This window comes from Camelus dromedarius, chromosome 5 (assembly GCF_036321535.1).
Source record: "Camelus dromedarius isolate mCamDro1 chromosome 5, mCamDro1.pat, whole genome shotgun sequence".
NCBI lineage: Eukaryota > Metazoa > Chordata > Mammalia > Artiodactyla > Camelidae > Camelus > Camelus dromedarius.
Window position 1 is genome coordinate 34,492,502 of NC_087440.1, and position 25,106 is coordinate 34,517,607.

The window sequence follows — 25,106 nt, forward strand, 5'->3', positions numbered from 1 at the left end:
GAACATACATATATTTGTTTTCACATTCTTTTTAACCATAAGTTGCTACAAGATACTGAATATAGAGTTCTTTTCTAATTTGCAAAATATCTGTTAACTTTCCCCTTCCCTGAGATTTTGCCAGTAAGCTCTTAATTATGCAGGGTGTAATGTTGTTCTCTTAAAGTGTTTATTTCATATGACTCTCCAAGTAAACTCTTAAACTTTTTCAGAGTTAGGACTATGTCTTAGACTTCTCTTGTATATTCACAGCAACTAGCATAATCTTAAGCACATTATAATAGGTGCTTATGGACTCTTGTTGATCAAGTCACACAATCAGTTGCTTTCCTGAGTCCCACAGTTGATTTTTGCAATTAAATATTGTGAGACAGACAGCACTACAGTCACTTGGCGTTTCAGGAACTTCTAGTCAAACTTCAGATTCTAGGACTTTCTAAGACCAAGTTGCAGTGAGGATTTGGAAAATAGATTCTATCACCCTCAATTTGTAGCTCTCTGTTTTTAACAAGTAAACAAACAAACAAACAAACAAACCAAAAGTACCACTGTCTTTTCAGACTTTCATACCCAAATTTTGCTTGCAAAATGTTAGCAGCCCAAACTTAACTAAACAATTCAGTAGAATGATCTTAAAATTTCCATCATTATATTAGTATTGGTAATCTTTGGGAATTATATTCTCTTCAGCATGATAGTACTGTTAACCTCCAAATTCTTCTTTTGCACCTTATATCTGAAAGAGTCTAAAGAACCATATTACTAGTCAAAAATCTTGGTCCCAAAAGAGTTCATGTGAAATAACTTCTTTCATTCAGTTTTGATTGTAGTTAATTTGTATCTGAAGAGGGGTGAAGTACTGAATAAAGGCTGTCCTACTCAACTTTATAAACATTTGATTAGAAACATTTGACACTTTATGTTTTAATACCTGAATGTAAACTTCAGAAGGGCAGGGCTCTCAGATTTTATACTGATCTATCTCCAGGGCTTAACCAGCCCCAGAAACAACTAAAACATTTGTTTCATAAATGTTTACTTATATTTCTTTGAGATTCTAGTTATATTCCCACTTTGTGATTTTGTTAGGGAAAAAAAAGAATCAAGAACTCTTTGGAGAGAATGACCACATATTACCTTCTGGTTTAAGATGATTTCAGCTATATTTATTACTTCGGTTCTGCGTCAGTCTTGGATATTGCCTTTGAGTAGCTAATAGTTTTTAAAGTAATGTAATTTTGAGATTATTTCAAATCTTATGCAAACTTAATTTTACATTTTATATTAAAAATTAAAATTTTTTTGAGTTACCTGTATTGCAGTATATAACTTTCCACCAATTTTACTTTCTTTTTCAACACCTGTGATATAAACTGATGACAGTAAAGGCCAACATATTATCTAATGAAGGCCAACATACTCCAAATATCATTCAGTCATGAAGCCACAAGTTAACAGATGCTTTCAGTGTTCTTGATAGAACCACATAGAACTTAGCAGCCGCCTTTTAGCTTCCTCCTCTTTAGAATTAATGACTTTGGTTTTAAAGGCAACATATATTTTTTCCTCTACTTTAGACTTTTATTTGAGTAGGAAATTCATCACATCCAGGAGGATAATTTCACAGTGTCATTGCGGGAGTATCAACACTCCCCATATTCTCCATTACCCACTATGCCCAACATGTCAAATAAAAAATGTACTCTAAATAAAAAGAGTGCACTTGCCATGCAACTGTAATCGCAAACATGCTTTCTAGAACTTCTCTTACAACTACATTTCTTTGCCTAAGTTCTTATTTAGGAATGCTGGAGTTTCCAGCGAGATGTATGTACAGGAATTGTGCAGTCATTGATTTGTAATAATAATAATAATAATAATAATAATAATAATAATAATAATAATAATAATAATAATAATAATAATTATATTATTATATATAATATAATAATATATATTATAATAATATATATTATAAATATATAATATATAATAATATAATATAAAATATATATAATAATATGTAATTATATAATAATAAAAAATACTTACCTTGTGCTAAGCATTATGCTTATATATAATCATATGTTAAATTTTACAGTGACCTTTACAGATAGCTATTCTTTTCCCATTTTTAACTGCGTAAACTGAGGCTTAGAAAGGTAAAGTATAACTTGCTTTAGGTCATAGAATTATTGTGTTATAACTAGTGGCTGGAATTGGAAGCCAGTCTGTCTTGCAATTAATCTTTGCATCTTGTTCAGTAATACCATATTGCCTCTCTCTGCTCTGGGCAGTTATTTTACACATCACTAACAAGGGGATGCAAAAAATACAAGTTGCTTGATTACTTGATTGGAGAAGGAAATTGAATAGACAAATATTGTTAAAAGAGAAGAGATATTTAATACTTTTATCTCTCAAAAAAGAAAAGAAAAATCATCCAACATATAATGAAAGATGATTTGAATATTAGAATAGATTTAAGCAATTGTAGAGACTGGAAAATGATTTTAGTTATTTATTCAGTCATTCAATTACTAGATGGTTTGGGTGCCTCTTAGGTGCAACCACTGAAACAAGTCATTGGACATAAAGTAGGATATGCTCAAAGCAGAGGTTTCTTTAGTAAAAATTATAAAGAAGTCATATAAAGCAGCACATCACAGACTTAAGTATAGGTACTGATGGAAATGCTGCATTAAAGCTTTTATTTTGATTTTACACAACTTTATGGAATTACGTATTGCTAAGGAGGGACAACACATTGAATATATATCATAATGCCATTAAACTTATTGTATCTTGCAGTGTGGGATCAATATATAATTTGTTACATATATTCATGTGTTTTCAGATTTTATAGCCAATCTTCATATTCAAGACTTTTGCTAAATCCACTTATTAGTTCTAATAATTTAACTGTAGATTCTTTTGATTTGTAAAGTACACATGATGTTATCTGACATAATGACAGTTTTAAGTCTTATGCTTGAAATCTTGTCCCACTTATTCTTGTACTTCTGCAGTGAGTAGGACATTTGGTACAAGTTCAATAAAAGGAATACAATCAGACATTGTTGTCTCATTCCTGATCTCAGAATTAGAACTTTTAACATTTCACTGTTAACTAAAACGCTTGCTATGGGATATTTGCAGATACCACTTACCAGATCAAGAAGAATGTTCCTCTCTATTCCTAATTTGCTGAGTTTTAATCACAGACAGTCTTTAATTTTATCATTTTTTTCTATTATATTGATTGTATTTTTCTTCTCTACTAATGTAAATATTAACCAGCAATCAGTTTTACATACTGAAAGAAACTGGACTTTTTTTGTGGTTTAAATTCTTGTTAATTTTCTGGGATTCAATTTACTAATATTCAATTTATTTAAAAAATTGAAATATATTTAACATACAAAACTGTGTAAAATTAAAATGTACAACATATTGATTTGATACATTTATATATTTATAGTATCATTGTCATTGTAGTGATAATTAGCACCTCTGTCACATCACAATATTTCCTTTTAGTGGTTGGGATAATTAAGATCTACTCTCTCAGCAAGTTTGCGGATTATGATATGATAGTGTTGCCTATGTTCACTATTCTGTGCATTAATTAGATCTGTAGGACTTATTTACTACTCACTGTAAGTTTGTACCCTTCAACAACATCTGTCTCCCCACCCTGACTCCCAGCCCCTGGTAACCACCAGTTTACTCTCTGTTTTCACAAGTTTGGCTTTTTTTTTGGCTTCTCTATATCAGTGTTGTTATACAGTATTTGTCTTTGTCAGGTTTAACTCACTTGGTATAATGCCTTCAAGGTCAATCGATGTTGTTGCAAATGGCAGGATGTCCTTCCTTCTCATGGCTTCTCATTCGGTCATGTATTTATTCACCTGTAGATTGTTTTCCATATCTCAGCTATTGCCAATAATGCTGCAGTAAACATTAGAGTGCATATATCTATCTCTTCAATATCATGTTTTCATCTCCTTTGAGTATATACTCAGAAGTGGAATTGCTGGATCATACAGTGTTTTTATTTTCAATTTTTTTGAGGACACTCACAAATTTTTTTCATAGTCACTAACCAATTTACATTTCCATTAACAGTATATGAGTTTCCTTTTTCTCCACATTCTTGCCAACACTTGTTATCTCTTGTCTTTTTGATGATAGCCATTCTAACAAGTGTGAGGTGATATCTCATTGTTTATCTCAGTGTTTCCCTGAGATTAGTGATGTTGAGTATCTTTTCATGTGCTGTTGGCCATTTATAGAAATTCAACCACAATGATCAGAGCAATAAATTAAATAGAGAGTAAAACATAATAGAAAATGATAATAGACTAAAAGATAATTGAGGAAACTAAGAGTAGGATTTTGAAAAGATAAAATAGGCAAACATTTATCTAGATTTATGAAAGAAAAAAAGAGAGGACTTAAATAAATAAAATGCAAAATGAAAGAGGAGACATTACAACTCATACCACAGAAATACGAAGTATCGTAAGAGACTACTGTGAACAATTATATGCCAACAAATTGGACAGCCTAGAAGAAATGGAAAAATTCCTAGAAACATACACTCTATCAAGACTGAATCATGAAGAAATAGGAAGTCTAAACATACCAGTTACTAGTAAGGAGTTGAATCAGTAATCAAAAACATTTCAACAAAGAAAACTCTAGGACCAGATGGCTTCACAGGTAAATTATACCAAACATTTAAAAGAGAACTAGAACAAATCTTTCTCAAACCTTCCAAGAAATAAAAGAGGAGGGAAGACTTCCAAACTTATTTTATGAGGACAGCATTACCCTGGTACCAAAGCCCAAGAAAAATAAGTTACAGGCTAGTGTTGCTGATAAACATAAATGCGATATCCTAAACAAAATGTTAAGAAACTAAATTCAACAATACTTTAAAAGGATTGTACACCATGATGAAGACAAATTTATTCCAGGGACACAAGGATGGTTCTATATTTGCAAATCAAGCAGTGTAATATATCACATTAACAAAATGAAGGCTAAAATTCATGTGATTATCTCAATAGATGCAGAAAAAGCATTTGACTAAATTCAACATCCATTTTTGATAAAAACTCTCAACAAATTGGTATAGAGAGAACATACCTCAACATAATAAAGACCATGTGTGACAAGCCCACAGCTGTCATCATACTCAAAAGTGAAAAGCTGAAATCTTTTTCTCTAAGATCTGGAGCAAGAAAAGAATGCCTACTGTTACACTTTTATTCAATGTAGTGCTGGAAGTCCCAGCCAGAACAATTAGGTAAGAAAAGGAAATAAAGGGACTCAAATCAGATTAGAAGTATAACTCTCTCTGTTTGCATCTGACATGATATTATATGTAGACAGTCCTAAAGACTCCAGCAAAAAAACAAAGTGTTATAACTAATGAACAAATTGAGTAGGTTGCAGGATACAAATTTTGTCAATAGACAAAAATAACTTCTGTTTCAACAAACCAACAACGATCTGTCAAAAAGACGAATTAAGAAGTCAAACACATTTACATTACATCAAAAGAAAAAAAAACCTAAGAATAACTTTAACCAAGAAAGTTAGATCTGTACACTAAAGACTAAGATATCAATGAAAGAAATTAAAGAAGGCACAAATAAACAAAAAGATATCTCATGTTCATGGATTCAATGAATTAATACTGTTAAAATGTCCACATTACTCAAGGAGATCTACAGATTCAGTATTACCTCCATCAAAATTTCAATGACATTTTTCACAGAAATAGGAGAAAAAATACTGAAACGTATGGAACCACAAAAGACCCTGATTAACCAAAGCAATCTTGAGAAAGAAGAACAAAGCTAAAAGCATCATACTTCCTGATTTCAAAATCTATTACAAAGCTATAGTAACCAAAACAGAATAGTGTTGGTATAGAAATAGATGCATAGATCAATGGAACAGAATAGAGAGTCCAGAAATAAACCCATGCATATATAGTCAATTAATTTAAGGCAAAGGAGCCAAGAATATACAATGGGGAAAGAACAGTATGTTCAACAAATGGTATTGGGAAAACTGGACAGCCACATGCAAAAGAATGAAACAGGACCCCCATCTTACATCATACACAAATATCAACTCAATACGGATTAAAGACTCGAACATAAGACCTGAAAATTTGAAACTTCTAGAAGAAAACAAAGGGGTAAGCTCCTTGACATGGAATAATGGAGTAATGTTCAGCCATGAGAAAGAAATCATCCTGCCGTTTGCAACAGCATAGATGGACCTTGAGAGCATTATGTTAGTGAAATAAGCCAGAGAGAAAAAGGCAAATATATGGCATGGAATTACTTATATATACAATCTTAAAAAAAAAAAAAAAGTCAGTCTTTAAGAAACAGAGGGTAGAAAAGTGGTTGCTAGGGGCTAGAGATTGAGGGAAATTGCGTTGGTAAAGAGGTACCAACTTCTAGCTCTCAAGTGCGTTTAAGTTCTGAGGCTCTAATGTAAAGCATGGTTACTATAGTTGATAACATTATATTATATAATTGAAATTTGTAAGAGAATAGAAGTAAAATGTTCCCCCCAAAAACAAAACAAAGCAAAAGATAAGTCTGTGAGATAATGGATATGCTGATTAATTGCATGGTGGGAATACTTTCACAATGTATGCAAATACCAAATCACCATGATATATACTTTAAGTATCTTACAATTTTATTTGTGAATTATACTTAAATAAAGCTGAAAGAAGAATTCTGTAAGTGGTTTTATCAGTAAATTAGAGTGGAAAGCACAATTAGTTAAGTGTAAGACAAAACAATAGAAAATATCTAAATTGAAAACAGAGAGAAAAGAATAATAGGAAGTAAAGGAAAGCAGTATAAGACACATGTGAGATTTCCATTGTCTAACACAATAGTAATGAGAATCCCAGAACTACAGGCAACAGAGAACAGTGCAAAACAATATTTGAAAATATGGATTTTACAAAGCTGATAAAACTGATATTTAACAGAAATAATGAAGTCCAGAATAAAATGGAAAAGGTGCCTAAAATATGGGAACTTGTAATTGTGTCCCCTCTGTACCCTGCAACACTTCCCCTTAAAAATGAAGGTAGAATAAAGTTATGTTTAACAAAAAAAAAAAAAAAGAGAGAGAAGAAATGAGAATTTCTCATCAGAGAACATGAAATAATAATAATTAGGTCTCAAGAAAATAATAATGGGTAGAAACACTGAAATTTAGGTTAAAATGAAGAGTAATGGAAATATTAACTATATAGCTAAATCAAAATGAACATTTATTAATAATTATTTTGGAATTTAAAATATATATTCAATTAATGCAAAAGTCAAAAGAGGATTAAATAACTTAAAAGGTCCTAAGGTTCCAGCATTACTTAGAAAGTGGTAAAACAAATAATTTGTATCAGATTGCAATAAATCAAAGATGCTAAAATATACTGTATAATCATTAAAAAAAAATAGTGTGAAAATAATTGATCAAGAAAAAGCATGTAATAATAAAAAATATTTGACTACTCCAGATGAAGGACAAAAAGAAAGGGAAAAAAGTCATGAAACAAGGGAATGAAATACATAAAGCACACTTTTAACATTTTATAGACATATACATATAAGTTGAAAATTTTACAATGTGTGTATATACATATGTACATACACATGCGTGTATACATATGCATATTATTACATTTGTGTTATATTTGTGTTTCTCCTGCTATTCATGCTTTTGTCCTTTATTCCTCTATGGCTCCTTTCTCTCCTTTTTAAATTTTTATGCATTTTCAAATTCCTCTTTATCCTCTGTTATCTTTTTGTTTTACATCTGATATCATTCTTTTAGTTATTACTATAGTACTTAGAAAGATTATGTATATTTGTGTATATATATATATATAAAGATTATATATGTAAAGATTATATAAGGAGGATTAAGAATAATAAATTAAGGGTGAACTTATAATAATAATTAAAACATTAAACATTAGGGTAAAATACAGGAAATAAGTACTAGAGTTTAACATTGGAAGCCTCAGATAATTAAGGAAAATTGTTAAAGGTCTAAATAATTGAAAAGACATTCTGTGTTCATACATTGGACAACTCAATTTTATAAAGATGTCAGTTTCTCTGAAATTTATTGTAGTTTCTCTTTAATTCCAATTACATGTATTTATCAGCTCTACATTTAAACTGGGTCTAGAATTTGCCTTCTTATCACCGCCTGCTCTGCTAGTACATATTAGTTGAATTCACCATCATATTTTGCTTGGACTGTTGCATTGACCCCTTAGCTGTTTTTGTTGCTTCTGCTCTTGTTCCTCCACAGTATAGTTTATCACAGATCTACAGTGTTGTGTCTCTTCCTGTTCAGAACACTCCAGTACTCTCCAGATTGTTCAGAGTCAAAATCAGTATTTGTAAGAACCCACAAATGCCTTTCTTGATCTACCTCTATCCCTACTACCTCAGATCTCACGTCCTACTACCATCTCCCTCTCTCACTGTAGCAGCCCAAATCAATCTTCCTCTGTACCTTGAACATTCTTGACACATTCCACATCAAGGCCTTTGCTCTTGCAAAGTGCAGTTACCCTTTATGTAGATGTTTTGTTTTGTTTTGTTTCCCAATTAGCAGCAAGCTTGCACCTTCCTTCCTTCAGTCGTTTAGTGACTTCAGGCCCGCCTGATAACAGTATTTTAAAATGCAACTATCAACAGCAAGATCTAGAGCAGGGCCTGACACACAGTAGCATTCATTCATTAATGTATTCAGTGAATGACTATTGAACGTATCTGATATACCTGTACTAGGCTTCAAGGATGCCAACATTGAAAAGATTCAAGCTTTGTTTCAAAGAGTCAAGTGGAAATACAAGAATAACATAATTAACATTTATGTAGGAGCTTCAATTTACAAAATATCTACAATTTACATACTTCTTTCATTTGAGCCTCCCAAACAACACTGTGTTGTGGAGAGAACAGGTGTTTCACAGATGTAAACCTGGAGAGGTTAAATAATTTGCCCAAGTGGGAAAGCTATGTCTCAAATCCTGGCTTTCCAACTTTGAAACTTCTTTTTCCTTTGGTCACACAAGACTGCATTCTCTTTGGACCTTGGGGGAATACAATAGAAGAGTAAAATAAAGTCTGTGCCTATAATAAATCTGAAATCTTTGTGGGTCAAAGCTGTGGCATGAGAAACAAAATGAATCCCACAACACTCAAGTCTCCTCAGGTTAGTTTATAATCTGTAAAATGGAAATCATGCATACACAATTACCTTAGGGGACACTGAGAAGATTAATGAGGCTATGTTTATGAAAAATCTTTAAATTACATAGGGAAAAGCATTATCTCCGGGAAAGGAGCTATTAATAATCCATATTTTTCTTATACACAAGCTTAGCATATAGCTTTGTGAAAGGAAATCCATGGAGTTTCACTCTGACTTTGAAATTTACTATTATTTAAAAAGCAGTGTGTGACTTGATAATCTAAATATTGCTGAAGTTCTTTAATAAAAAAAGGAAAGACAAATATATTTCCCAATGGAGTTCAAATTTGTAGACCATCCATCCTACTGTTTAGAGACTGAAAAAAATTAAGAACCTCTAAGTTTTTAAATTCTATGGTGGCTGATCTCTGGAAAGAAGAGTAAGAACAGTATCAAGAAGAAAAATTAAAGCAACATTGAACAAAAGAATTAAAAGAGAACTGTTTTATTTCTAATTTCAGCTGAAGAAATTATAAGGTTAAAAAAGATTATCATTAGGTGAGAAATGACATTTAATTAATAAAAACTATAAAGTAACTAAGAAATTAGTCTCTTTATGAATATTAAGTTCATGCTTTTTTATAAGTAGATTTATAAAAAGTGATAAAGCAGTTATTTATATAAAAAATAAATACTTTCTAAACTAGAACACTGCATAAAGTGCTAGGGAAACATTTACTGAGTTAATGCTTAACAGGTTTTAAATAATGGTGATTAGACACATAATGGCTTTTAAGCTTACTAAAATATGCGTTCTTTGTAAAAAAGTTTGATTTAGGTACCTATTCAAAATTGATGCTTCATATATAGCCACCACAATTTACTTTTGTAAAGTGTATGGAAAATTAATACAAAGAAGATTATAGAATAAATGTTCAGTGACAAACATTTTTAAAAATAAATTTAAGTTAGCTTTTGAGGGCATTTTATAATAAATCAAAGTTAATATACCTCTCCTACAGAGTTTTGTCAGATTTTCTGTCTGGGAAATATTGCTAGTCATTTTTCATTTTGATGCATTTGCTCAAAATACAGTTTAATAATAATATTTAATATTCTAAAATACTATTTAAAAATTATAGTCATATATTCAGAATACACATTTCCCCAAATATTTCATACTATATTTTTTATGAAAGATAACAATGCATTACAATTCAAATTGAATAGGTTTCTGGTCATTTGAAATGGCAAAGAAGGAACGTGTGACAAATGAAAATGAGAATGTTAAGTTTATGTCAACTTAACTAGACTATGGTGCCCAGTTGTTGGTCAAAGACCAGTCTAGATGTTGCTATGAGGTCATTATTTAGATATGATTAACATTTAAATCCTAGACTTTGAATAAAGTAGATTACCTTTCATAATGTGGGTAGGCCTTATCCAGTCAGATGAAGGACTTAAGAGAAAAGACTGAAGTCCCCCCAAAGAAGAAGGAGTGCTGTCTCCAGACTGCCTTCAAACTCAAGACTGAAATACCAACTCTTACCAGAATTTCTAGACTATAAGCTTGCCCTGCAGATTTCAGTCTTGGAGCCCCCACTATCTCCTGAGCCATTTCCTTAGTCACACCTACACCCATGCATATTTATATACACAGATACATATATCCATTGATTCTGTTTGGAGAATCCTGACTGATACAGGGTTTATACTCATACCTCCCCCACCCCCACCCCCCCCAAAAAAACCCCACTAAATTCTATAGAAATCATCCTAGTGTAAAAAGAAACAAAAAACTTTAGACAGAATTTAGGAAACAGTGGGGAAGGGCAAATGGCTATTCTTCATTCCTGAATTTTGTTTTTAGCTGGAGTAAAAACTTTGATATAATGTGCCTTGGAATTTAATTTGAAAAATTAATTAGATTTGGTTGGGATGAAAATAACCACATTATCGGTGCCAAAAACTAGCTTAAGACCATGACTTAAAGCAGAAAAAAAAAAAGTCAAAATGTACTCTAAATGAGTTAGACGTAAAGAGTTGGAAGAACATTTAAAACAGTAAAGAAACTGAAAGTCCATGGTGTTTTTATATGAGTAAGATTTAACATTACCTCCCAGAGGAAAGAAGGTGATAAATCTCTTCAACTTGATTTTAGAGATAGATGATTGGAATCCTGTAAATATTTATGCAAAATAGAAGGTGGTGTTTTAAGCAGAATGGATGTAGATTGGATTTTATGACTTGAAGCTACTGTAAGAGAACAGCTTTGATTAACTGTTCTTTACTCTCCTCCACACTAAAGAGAAACATAAAAATCTATAGACAGAACACTTGAGAAATACTTAAAGAAGGATGAAACTGTTAAGTTCTCTATGTTTCTGCCTTGGCATCTCAATATCATTCTTTTTGTTCATTCTTGAAGATAGCCACTCAAGAATGAACTTGAATATATTTAATTTCCATAGCCAATCAAAATAATAATTAAGGTCACCAAATGAACTTTACAGCTGAAGCAGAACTATATAAAGGATGGTGACCAGATCAGTGAACACTAGAAAATGTGATCAGACTACAAATAAAGGATTTTGCTTCAACATAAGCACAGCATTTTTCAGAACCATTTCTGGCTATGGAATGCTTTGAAACAGGTAAGAGGTTGGATGCGGGATTCTTAAAATTTTTACTTCTCCACAATGCCTGTGCTGGTCATTTGCCTGTTTGGTCCCTAGTCTATTTTTCCAATAACCTTGCTTTGCTCTGTATTACAGATTTTCATGTCTGTAAACTTCTGCTTACATTCAGCAAGTTGTAGTCGTTGATGGGTGTGAGAAGAGGATGTATTAGAGTATTTCTCCCCTTCTTGTTCTGCCTACAGTAGTATTTCTAGCAGTGACTGTGTGTCCATATTGGTTACAGGTCCTAATAGAAAGCCACTGTTCCATAGTTCCAGCTTCTGCCTGCGAAACAGTGGATTCTAATGCCCATGAGACCAGGCTTCTTGCTTTGCTTACACTACTCCCTCATGTTGTCCCTTTTCCCCAGGGATAGTTGGTGTCTTCCTGCTGTTACTTCGTGGTAATTAGTTTGGCTATTCAACTTTTTATCACTTGCTTAATTAATTCTCTAGTTAAATTTCCTCAGTATGAAAAACCTAAATGGATATGTTTTTCTTACTTCATACAGTTCTTAAAAGTGGTCACATAATTCTCTCCTAAGAAAACAGAATTTCTCCTAAGTCATTTTAGGCATGGCCTCACGTGAAGGCAGAGAACTGAACTTTCGGACTTCTCAACATCTTTCCAAAAATTGTCGTATGTTGCACTTTTGGTTGTCAAGTGCATTTCAAAGAATTCATATTCTTATTGTTGTTCATGACATTTTGCATTCCATCATTTCTAAAACAAATACTTTAACACTGCTGCCCCAAAAATACTTTTTATGGTTAATTCAATTTTGAATAGGGAATTTAAAATGGATTGTCATTGATGAAGGGTAATCACAATTGGGAACCTTCTGTTTTGGGATCTTAGCTATTTTAAAATGAATTGTGTTTTTGGTGTAACTAATTACTTTGTAAATATCCCTAGGCTGAGTGTAAATGCCAGTGTTCAGGAGAAAATTTATAAAGACATATCTATCTACCAATTGAGTTCTCAATATTTTACTAGACACCAAGTGAATAAATTCCAGATTTCTTATTACATTGCCCTTGAGATCTTTGCCTGGACTCACCTTAGAGCTAAGACTAGAAAACAATAACTACATTCTAACAATTAAGTCACTTGAATTATCATAAATTATTTTAATGGTTTACTTAGAGGACTTATTTACAGAAAGGCTTTTATGTGTGTGTGAAGTTGAAGGATTTATTCTCTCGATCTGTATGTGGCTCTTTACCCATATTTTAAATATTAGCATAGCACACAATATCCGCAAAAGTGTCAGAAACCTTTTGGCTACTATGCTGAACTGGACTTGGAGTGTAACCTGGTTAGACCCTAGGGAGAGAGTGAATATTAACAGCAGCATGCACTAAAAAAGAAGTCCAGTGGGAGAAGAGCAGCATTCTCTTCTGCCTGGATCTCAGCTCAGTGACCCAGATGCAGCAGAGTGACCTAAGAGCTCCCAAAACAATTCTGTAACTTCCAGGATGAATGGCAGATAGGACTTCAAACTCAGAGAATCATAGTTTTCATGTGCAGAAAATGCTGAAATGTTGGCAGATACATAAGGAAAATATTCATACTAAATGTACTCAAACATATATGAAATTTTAAATTTAAAACAAATTACAGTAAAAAAAAAAGCAGGCAAGCATATATATGTATGTATATATGCATATAGTTATATATGTATATATCCCAATTTATTCATATCAATTAAACTTTAAATTAATCTTAGTATATTCTCAATATTTGAGGATTCTCTCAATCTGTTTATGACATATATTCAGATTCTAAAACCAAATATAGCATATGTCAGAAAGTCATAAGTTGATTCAATGTGAAATTCAAAGGTAATGAAAGATTCATTTTCACGTTTTTCTCCAAATGGTCAGAACCCTTCTTTTGGTACTTACTGACTCTTTATTCAGCATCAGAATTCTTTGCGACAAAGTAGCTGAGAATCTCTAGACTTCTATTAAAAAAAAAAAAAAAAGTCCTTCAGATATGATATTTCTTTTATAACACAAAAAGAATCAATAAGAGTCAGCTCTTTAGGATTAGAAGATTCACCAAATACTGGAGGGATTTAAAGGAGAGATTTTGTTCCATTCTGCCTGCCAGAAGGTCAGATTCAATTTGATGCCACACTTTTGTTTTTGTTGTGTTGGTTATCTTAAAGCTTTCGCACAGTTGTAGCTCAGAAGTGGAATTCCAAACAGCAAAGAATAGTTAAAAAAAAAAAGTTTCAAAAGAGTTCCAAAGGCTTCTATGAAGAAAGATTTCTGAAAAAATAAAAATAAGAAATAAAAAGTGAAACTAGGGTAAGGGAGTCTTAGAAGTTTTGTCTTTTGAAATATAAGCACCACAGGAAAACCTGTTTTGTCAATCTTGATCTAAATTTAAAAGGAAATATGCAGGTGGTAAAGCATTTTGTCAACTATCTGTGGGTAATGAGGCTTCTCTTGACTGCATAATAGTTTGCATATCTCTAATTATGTGCCAGAAATTTCATACCTAAAATGAAGCTAATATCTGTTATCTTACTTGTTATCAGTGATACTTCAGTAACTTAACCTTAAGGAGGAATTTACCAACATTTAAAAAGGTGAAATACAATTATTAAAGTATTTTTATAATTTATTAAAGAAAACAGGTAACATAGAATCAGATAATTTCCTTGTTACAGTGGTTTGCTTAGTGTTCTGTTGACCCCTTAGGAATTCCTTAGGGATTATATTTAGTGTTATATGAAGAGATTTCAGCAGCACTCCTTAGGTTTGATGTTGTTTAAAACTATATTTTAGCAACAGCCATATGGCATGACTGTGCCTAGGGAAGTAGTTCTCTCTCTAATTCCTTTATGAATTGCTGTAGCTTAATAATAATGAAATAATATTACAGTTCTTGGCACATTCAGCAAAAGTCAAGATGTTCTATTGACTCAAACAATAATGTAGTGGAATCTAGATTTATTATTTGTTAGGGTCAACCTTGCTCTACCCAGCAGCAGTGTTCTGATATCTCCCGATAATGACAGCAAAATGTAATACAGAGTTATTCTGTTTCATTTGCCTATAATTTCATGTATCCAGAATGAAAGTTGTTCTCTTTCTCTGAATAACTGCAGCCCAGCAGCTAAGAACGTGGCTCTAGAGCCACACTGCCTGAATTTGAATACTGGCCCTGCAGTAGCTAAACAGGTGACAGGTGAGTAAATTACTTAGCCTCATGCACATTCAGATTCCTCATCAGTAAACCTGGAGTAATGATACAAGCCACCTTGTAGAGTTGTTAGCAGGATTAAATTAGTTAATATATTCAAACCAATATGAATAATGGCAGCACTATTCCCCTTGTCCTTTAGACCAGGAATCTTAGGATCATTCTGTCTCCCTCCCTTATCTAACCATAGTCACATTGTAATAGTTCTTTTCTTTCCTTAACCTATCAGAATTGTCTTTTTCAAATCTTTCTCCATTGACCTTGAACTTAAGTTCGCACAATTAATGTCTCTGTTCTGTTTTTTACATTCCATTAAAGTATTCATGGGATTTCCAAGCTTAAATCTGTTCACTGGTTGCCCGTTGATTGCTGCAGTGGTTGTCAAATTATTTGAAAAAAAGCTTTATATCTTTATTCAAAGGGGAATTTTCATGGAAGTCCAGTATGTCCAAAAAGATAAGCACTGAAGTTCCCTAGAAGCAGTGGGAAAGTGGGGGTAGCAATCTTCCTGTTCACTCTGCATATTACCTCCTCTTGCTCTCATACTGGCTTTTAGGCCCTATAATCTTTGCACCTCTTCACATCTTCATTGCTCTCCCTTTGTTGAATACCCTCATCTGTGGACTCATAAAACTCATAATTTTATGTATAATTTATTCCATTTAAAAAACTTAGTATTTTATGACATTTGTACTCTTTTGTGACATTTACTCACTGCTATCCTATATTACTATTATCTTTCTTTAACTGGATTCTGCATTTAAGAATATGCATTGTGTTTACCTTTCTTGTGTTTTTTTTAAATGTCTAGAAAAACAGTTATGTATACTACAGATGCTTAATAATATGTGAACAACAGATCAGTTATGATTCCTGTTTTCTGGTCTCTCCTCACTTAGCCCAAAAGCTACTCCATCTCTTTTCATGCCTTATATCTGCCCCTTGTATAACTTGGCCACTAGGTGCCTTTCCAGAGTATTAAACCACTTGGTGTGTGCCTTTCATTCTTGGTGGCCGAGTTCCTGGGAACTACTTCAGTCTGACATTAAATAGCATAGTGCCTGGTGTTTTAGTGTTCTATAGCTGCTGTACAGATTACTACAAGCTCAGTGACTTAAAACAACACAAATCACAAATGTGTTTCTTACATTTCTGTAGGTTAGAAGTTAAACCGGGGTCTCAGTGGGTTAAAATCAAGGAGTCAAAAGGGCTGCATTTCCTCATGGTACAAAGGAGAAACTATTTCATACATTTTTAGAGTCTAGAGGCCGCCCACGTTCCTTGGCTCATGGCTCCTTTTCTCCATCTTGAAAGCCATCACTGGTGGGTGAATCCTTTTCACATCCCATCGCTCTGATCCTCTCTTCTACTTCTCTGCTGTATATGACTCTTATGATTACATTGGGCCAATCCAGGATACTCTCCCCATCCTAAAATCTTTAAGAATAACTACAAAGCCCCTTTTGAAATGTAGGGAACATATTCATAGCTTCTAGAGATTAGGGCATGGATATCTTTGGGGGACATTATTCTGCCTACAGCACCTGAAATATTTACGAAAATGATATGGATGACAATACTTTGCACTTGCATAATATGTGTACCATTTTCAAATTTCGTCCTTAGTTCTTATTTCATTTTATCTAAACAATATTTGGCAAAGGGTATTTCACATAATTTTCATTATACTGTCTTACAAACTTTAATTTATATATCTAGTATCATATAGGTAGCCTTAAATATATATGTGAGTCTCTACTGTATCATAACTTGAAAATATAAATTATATTGTTCATTTCCAGACAACCTATAACCCAGTTTGTTTTCATTAGTTAATTTAGTGACTTAAGAAGCTGAAGTTCAAAGGGATTATATAACTTATCCAAAGCAATGTTTAAAATTGTTGAAGCTACAACTAGTGTTCAGAGCTTCTGAATTACGAATCAGAATTCCTTCCAATCTACCCCAACGCTGACAGTATGCCAGTTGACCACGTATCTTTTTCACAGTGTTGTTAATAGTGATCATAAAAGGTATCTTTATAAATACACAGGAAAATATGTAGTAGTATAAGTTGTATCCCATTATGGTAATTTTAATGTAAATTTCTCAGGGTTGAAAAGTTTCCCAGAGATAAATGAAAGTGTTTGACAAGAAAAGGTATAGCAAAATCTTCAACACAAAATCATTTGTAGATTGTTTCAGAATAAATCTTATTTTTGTTGGCATTAGAAGCATTGAAGTAGTATTTGTTTAGGCATTAAAAAATCTGGTATTAGTAAATGAATAATCAAGAATATTGAAGGTTCAGAAGGTCTTTTCTATTCTATCTAATTTGTTGATATAGAATAAATGAATAACCTAATGTTGGGGGAAGTTCTCCCCCATTCCCTTTCTTCACTGGCATCCACTAGTTTTCTATATCTGTGAGTCTGTTTCTGTTTTGCTATATACCATCGTTTGTATTATTTTTTAGGTTCCACAAGTAAATTATATTATATAGCACTTGTCTTTTTCTATCTAAATTATTCCACTAAGTATAATATTCTCTAGGTCCATTCACGTTACTGCAAAAGACAAAATTTCTTTCTTTTTTTGATTGAATAGCATTCCGTTGTGTGTGTATATATATCACATCTTCTTTATTCATCTGTTGATAGACACTTCAGCTGCTTCCATGTCTTAGCTATTGTAAATAGTGCTGCTGTGAACACTGCAGTACATTTATCTCTTCAAATGAGTGTTTTCAGTTTTTCCAGTTATATACCCAAAAGTAGAATTGCTGGGTCATATGGTAGTTCAATTTTTAGTTTTTTGAGGAACCTCGGTACTGTTTTCCACGGTGGCAGCACCAATTTACATTTCCACCAACAGTGTAGGAGGGTTCCCTTTTCTCTACATCTACTTCAACATTTGTTTTTGTGGACATTTTTTATATTAGCCATTCTGATAGGTGTGAGGTGATATTGTTCTTTTTATTTGCACTTCTCTAATAATTAGCATCTTGAGCATTTTTTCATGTGCCTATTACCCATTTGTATGCCTTTGGAAAAATGTCTATTCAGGTCTTATGCCCATTTTTGACTGGGTTGTGTAGAATTTCTTTTGATACTGAGTTGTATGAGCTGTTTATATATTATGAATATTAACCCTTTGTCAGTCGTATCATTTGCAAATATCTTCTCCAATTCAATAGGTTATCTTTTTGTTTTGTCAGTGGTTTCCTTTGCTGTGCAAACGCTTATAAGTTTAATTAGGTCCCATTGTTTATTTTGGCTTTTATTTTTATTCCCTGGGAGACAGATCCAAAAAATATTGCTTCAATTTTTGTCAAAGGGTATTCTACCTATGTGCTGTTCTAGGAGTTTTATGGTTTCAGGTCTTACATTTAGGTCTTTAAGCCATTTTGAGTTTTTTGTGTGTGTGTATGGTGTGAAGGAGTGTTCTGACTTCATTGATTTACATGTGACTGTACAGCTGTCCCAACACTAATTGGCTAAGAGACTGTCTTTTGTCTGCTGTATATTTTTACCTCTTTTGTCATACATTTATTGACCATACATTTATGGGTTTATTTATGGGCTTTCTATTCTGATCCATTGATCTGTGTATCTGTTTTTGTGCCACTACCTTGTTTTTTTTGGGGGGGAGGGTTGCAATTTTATTCTTCTTTTTATTAAAGTATAGTCAGTTTACATTGTTGTGCCAATTTCTGATGTAAGGCATAATAATTCAGTCATACATATACATACATATATTCATTTTCATATTCTTTTTCATGATAGGTTAGTACAAGATATTGAATACAGTTCCCTGTGCTATACAGCATAAACTTGTTGTTTATCTATTTTATATACAGTAGTTAGTAACTGCAAATCTTGAACTCTCAATTTATCCCTTCCCACTCCCTTCAACCCCTGGTAATCATAAGTTTATTTTCTATATCTGAGAGTGTTTCTGTTTTGTAAATAAGTTCATTTGTCTTTTTTTTTTTAGATTCCATATATGAATGATATTATATAGTATTTTTCTTTCTCTTTCTGACTTATTTCACTTAGAATGACAATCTCCAGGTCCATCCATGCTGCTGCAAATGGCATTACTTTATTCTTTCTTATGGCTGAGTAGTATTCCGTTGTATAAATATACCACAACTTCTTTATCCAGTCATCTGTCAATGGATGTTTAGGTGGTTTCCATGTCTTGGCTATTGTAAATAGTGCTACTGTGAACAACACTGCAGGTGCATGTATCTTTTAGATTGAAAGTTCTCTTTAGATACATGCCCAGGAGTGGGATTGCTGGATCATATGGTAAGTCTATTTTTAGTTTTTTGAGGAATCTCCATACTGCTTTCCATAATGGCTGCACCCAACTACATTCCCACCAGTAGTGTAGGAGGGTCCGCTTTTCTCCACACCCTCTCCAACAGTTAACATTTGTGGACTTCTGAATGATGGCCATTCTGACTGGTGTAAGGTGATACCTCATTGTAGCTTTGATTTGCATTTCTCTAATAATTAACGATACTGAACATTTTTTCATGTGCCGATTGGTCATTTGTATGTCTTCATTGGAGAATTGCTTGTTTAGGTCTTCTGCCCATTTTTGGATTGTTTTTTAATTATTATTATTAAGTTGTATGAGCTGTTTATATATTCTGGAAATTAAGCCCTTATCAGTCTCATCTTTTGCAAATATTTTCTTGCATTCCATAGGTTGTCCTTTTGTTTTGTTTTTGGTTGCCTTTGCTGTGCAAAAGCTTATAAGTTTAACTAGGTCCCATTTGTTTATTTTTGCTTTTATTTCTATTTCATGGGTAGACTACCCTAGGAGAACATTGCTAAGATTTATGTCAGATAATGTTTTGCCTATGTGTTCCTTTAAGAGGTTTATAGTGTCTTGTGTAATGTTTAACTCTTTAAGCCATTTGGAGTTATTTTTGTGTATAGTGTGAGGGAGTATTCTAACTTCATTGATTTACATGCAGCTGTCCAGTTATCCCAACACCATTTGCTGAAGAGACTGTCTTTTCTCCATTGTATGTTCTTGCCTCCTTTGTTAGAGATTAATTGACCAAAAGTTTGTTGGTTTATTTCTAGGCTATGTATTCTTTTCCACTGATCCATTCTTCATTTCTGATTGGATCTTTTTAGAATCTTCTAATTCCTTGTTAATATCACTGTGTACATCAATTCTTTCCCTAATTCCTTTAGCACTTTTATTACCAATGCTTTGAATTCTTTATCTGGTAAATTGTTTATTTTTGTTTCACTATTTATTTTTTAAAGGATTTTCTCTTTCTTTTTCAATTACGACTAGTTCCTTTGCGTTTTTATTTTGCTTAACTCTCTCTGCCTCTATAAATTTAGATGAAACAGTTACCTATTGTGGTCTTGAAGGGATGATCTTAGGTAGGAGCATCCCTGTACATACTGCATGTGCCCAGTGCCTTTGGTGGGAAAGCTGAATTTGACATGCATGCAAGTCACATATTTCCCCAGGGTGTACTGGCAGCTCTGACCTTGTTAGGGGGTGGAGCTGGAGATTGAGGGGTTAGCTAGGGTCTCCCCTCTATTCAGTAGCCATCATTGTCCTATCAGGGCTGTGGTCTGTTCCAAAATTGTTTGAGCAGAAGCCCTGAGCACTGAGCCCAAGCTGTCTCTTTCCCCATTAAGTGTGTCTTTTTCTCTCTTCTTGTACCAGAACCCTAGCCCCAGCATGGTGGAGTGATGAAATCAAGTGGGGCCCACATGAGCTCTCAGCTTGTGTAGGCCACAGAATAGTTCTGATATTCTACCTGTCTAGGCACCTGAAGCTCTGTTCAGAGGCAGTCTTGGGTGCAAGTCCCCTTTTTCCCTCACAGCTTATCACTGATCCAGCCTCTGGCATCCCCACTCTCTTGTGGAATCACTCTACATGGAAGGCAGGGCCCATGTGGCCTCTTGGCTTGTATCAGGGGTGAGTTGTGGTGGACCGGCCACCATTAGAGATCTGGACTGTTTATGATGTAATGTTTGTGTAAGTGCTAACAATGGCCAATGCTGCCTCACCCATGTCTGCTCCAGGGCCAGGTCTCCTCTGTATCCGACAGTTGAGTCTTTTCCCCAGTTGTGGTCCCCCAAATCTAGTGCCACATTGGGATGTGGAGTAACGAGCCAGAGCATTTGCTCAGCCCAGACTTGGGTGGCAGTGATGTAGTTGTAGGAAACCTTGGCAACCACTTTAACATTAGATTTTTTTCCACCCAGCCTAGAAGCAAGCCAGCAGGCAAGAGCTCCTTGCAAGTAGATTCCAGGCTCCTCACAGCCCTTCTGTTAGTCTCAGTGGCCTTCTAGCCAGACAGAGGAGTTTGTCTCCCCCACATAGGACCCCAGAACTGAGATGCCCAATCTGTGACTTGGATTGCTCATTCCCCAGGGTAAGTGTCCTCAGGTGTAATCTCCTTTTTCCTCTGAGTCTTCTCCCAGGGGCATAGGTCTTGAGCTGATCAATTTTGTTCCCTTCTTACCCAATTATGTGTGGATCTTTCTTACAGCTTTGATTGTACAGGAATTGTTCTGCCAGTTTCTGGCTTTCAGTTAGAATTGTTCCACATGTAGATGTATTGTTAATGTATTCATGGTAGGAGGTGAGTTCCACATCCTCTCAGTCCTTCGTTTTGATCCGAACCCCTGTCTTTCTCATTGTTAATCACATGGAACAGTCACCCTATGGAGAAGTGTGTGCTTTTTCTGCAGACAAATAGACTAGTCTTCATTCTGGGAAGAAAACTCTCTGGAGCTCCATTTAACCTTGTGTTTTTCATCAAGATGCTATGAAGACCTATTAGGGCCTGGGGTACAACAAATTGGGCATAATGACCTCAGGCTCTGCTGCTTACAGCAAGGACATGCCTCTGTGTTAGCCTATTGGGAAGGATAAAATGTGTTTGATGTTTAAAAGGAAAGAATGCAGAAAAGGGGGAAAAAAAAAAACCTCTCTTATTTTGCATAATATGTCCCCAAGACAAAGTGATAGAATATCTTCAATCTTCCACACACATGTTCTTTGCCCGACTTTTATTGACTTTTCACCTTCAAGATTATTAAATTCAATTTAACTTGTTTCCCAAATCTGCCACTGCAAAAAAGTTCATTCCTAGTCAGGTTTTTTGAGGCCCTAAAACTCTTGAGGGATTTTATATCTAATAAGGATATTCATTAAATATTTTAAATGAAAGTTGATAGTTAAATATAATACATAAACCACATTTTTTTTCCCTCCTAAGGAAATGATCCAAGATTGACACAAGGTAGCTCTCCAGAGTTAATCTTAAGGAAAATTCTGAAAGACTAACAGAAGACTCCACCAATGATAGTATGTCATAAGGAAATTATTTTAATAGAATAATTGCAGTTGAAATGTCATTGTCAATAAATCTAGAATAAACCAAGGCATTGAAAGCCTCTTTGTTTTTATTTTTCACTTGTGCCTGGAGATGGCATAGAAATCTGCACAGGTCTCTGAAGATCATTTTCAAAAGAAACTTAACATGGAGGAATACGTATCAAGTGGAATGAAAGATCAGAAATGCAACTTTTATGAACTGAATAGAGTCATCATTTGTTTCAAACCAAGTTGTTCATTTTCTGTTGCATAGATTTCATTTTGACTGTAATAAGAAAATAGCATATTCCTCTGTGTGTGTGTGTTTTCTTCTCTGAAGCTGTAATATTAAAAAAGCATAAATCAAAGTTGTTTTGACAGGTGAACAACACAATTTTGTAACAAGATAGAAACAAACAAAAAAAAAAAGCTGAATAGATGATAAAAGATGAGTTGAACTAAGAGGATTGATGTTAGAGCTGAAGGCAGCATTAGAGATTAGATGCTCATTGGCTTTTCAGCAAGCCTGGTGACTCATTCTACATAAATGAAGTTTGTGATATGTAATGAAAAGCTTTCTATCTTCACTGCAAGCAAATTAGCAGGTATTTTGTGGCAGGAATGTTAATGCTATCTTGCATTTGTTTCTGAGCAGGAGCACATTAGGTTTGAAAAGAATTTCACTTTTATAACATCAGGTGCCAAAGGTATTAGAACAAGGTCACCTCTGTAAAGTAATGAGGGAAAATTAGGTTATAAACATGCAGTGCCTAAAAATATATTCAGTCTGTTCTACAGCATGAATGCAATATAGAATTGCCCCAAATTGCTAATTCTCTTTTACTCCAAATTACACTCAGGCCACCAAATGAATCCAAAGAGTTAAATAATAAAGCAAGGCAGAGTAAAGGAGGATTACTGGGGCTCATAATAGGCAGTCTGTTCAAATCAATAGTGTTCAAATATCTGTACATATACACAACTCAGTTCATAATTTATAAATCAAGACATTTGGAATGTTTTATGCAATAAACCTCAGAGGTCCACAGTATCTGTTTGGGAGAAATACTATGGCAGAGAAAGGCAAATGAAAGAGAAAGGTAAAAGATTGCTTATTTGGGGTGATCATCAAAACATAAGAGAAAGTTGAGTGTTTGCTGAGAATTCTATAACGATTAATAGCAATGAGCTAGAAGATAAAATGACAATAAAGCTCTTGAAAACTTGGGATAATAGGAGTGTCAATGATTCTGTTTTTTTTATGAATATGAGTAAGAGACAGGATGGGTAATGGTATGCGGAAGTACCACCAGATCTAGGTAATCTGGTCTTGGGCAGGATATCATCTTCTATGATGGACCATTAAGTCACCAATGATCTGACTTTTGATATTTGGGTAGTCATTCTTGCAGCTTTTCCCAGACATGCTGATACAGTTTCTCATTTTGCCCTAAATATCAATACATATGCATAACCTCCTATCTCCTAGGCCATAGTTTTTGCCTTATTATTTATTTATACAACTAAACTAAAGGTTGTTGTGATCAACTTCATTTTGCCCTAGTATGGTGAGGCTATAGGGTGATTAAAATACAAGAAACCAACCTTGGCCTTCATCTACAAAAGTCCTTCAGAGTAATATATCAATTTAATTACTTAATTAATCAATTACCTATAAACAGAAAGGTGAAAGAATGTTTTGAATAACGGATAGTGAAATTTTGTTGAATTAGTTATTTATTTTCGTAAGAATTTAATTATAAAATAAAATGAATTGCTGGATATAATAGCTACTTTTTTAAAACTCTGTGGACCAGAATCAGTGACTGGTTCATATTGGTTGTATCCAACCTGGAATTTAGTGTGTCTAGAATTTAGAATATTAGATTTGGCCTAATAAAGGATTAAATCATCTCATCTAAACTTTTTTATTTTGCAGGTAAAAAATCTGAGTCTTGGAAAGATGAAATGACTCATCCAAATTCACAAGGTAACTGCTGACAGAGTTATAGAAAACTTGAACCTAAGTTGTTAGATTCTTGTTTTGTTAAAAACAAAACAATAAAAATGTTTCTTTTATTGATTAGTGCAGCATGCTTCTTAAGCCTGACTGATTTTTGGTGTTACTAATGTTTAGGCACCACTCCAGGCCAATTAAATTCAGAATCTATGGGAATATGGTGCACCCTGCAAATTTTTATAACTCTTCTCATGATGTAATGCAGAGCCAGGACTGAGAAACAATGGTCCATTTGGAGATTCATTAGAAAATGTTGCAGTTCCTTTAGCCCAGGACTAGAGTGCTATTTTACCCAAAGTAATTTTGAGAGGAAAAACTTAGCAGGTCCGTTTAATGATTAGCATAGAAAGTGCCCTCTGTCTGTCTCCAGTGTTTCTGTCATGTATTCACTTAACAGCAGGACATGTATCAAGGAAAAAGCCAGTGTTAAGGTAACGGAGATCTCATTTTTGAAGCAGTCTTTAAAATGAGAGGTCTGGCAAGATGAAACTCAGAAAATAAATCAATGCTTGTCTAAAGGTTATAGAGTAACTTGGGAACTATTTGAGCTCTAGTGATTACAA

General features: G+C 33.7%; 1 long non-coding RNA gene across 1 annotated transcript in view; it reads left to right on the forward strand.

The window, feature by feature from the left end:
• The window catches only part of LOC105094197 (uncharacterized), a 1,056,246-nt gene that overhangs the window by 247,115 nt on the left and 784,025 nt on the right, over positions 1-25,106 (forward strand). The window contains exon 6 of the long non-coding RNA XR_004137286.2: positions 24,463-24,513. This is a non-coding gene — a long non-coding RNA (uncharacterized LOC105094197). The remainder of the gene's footprint in view (positions 1-24,462; positions 24,514-25,106) is intronic.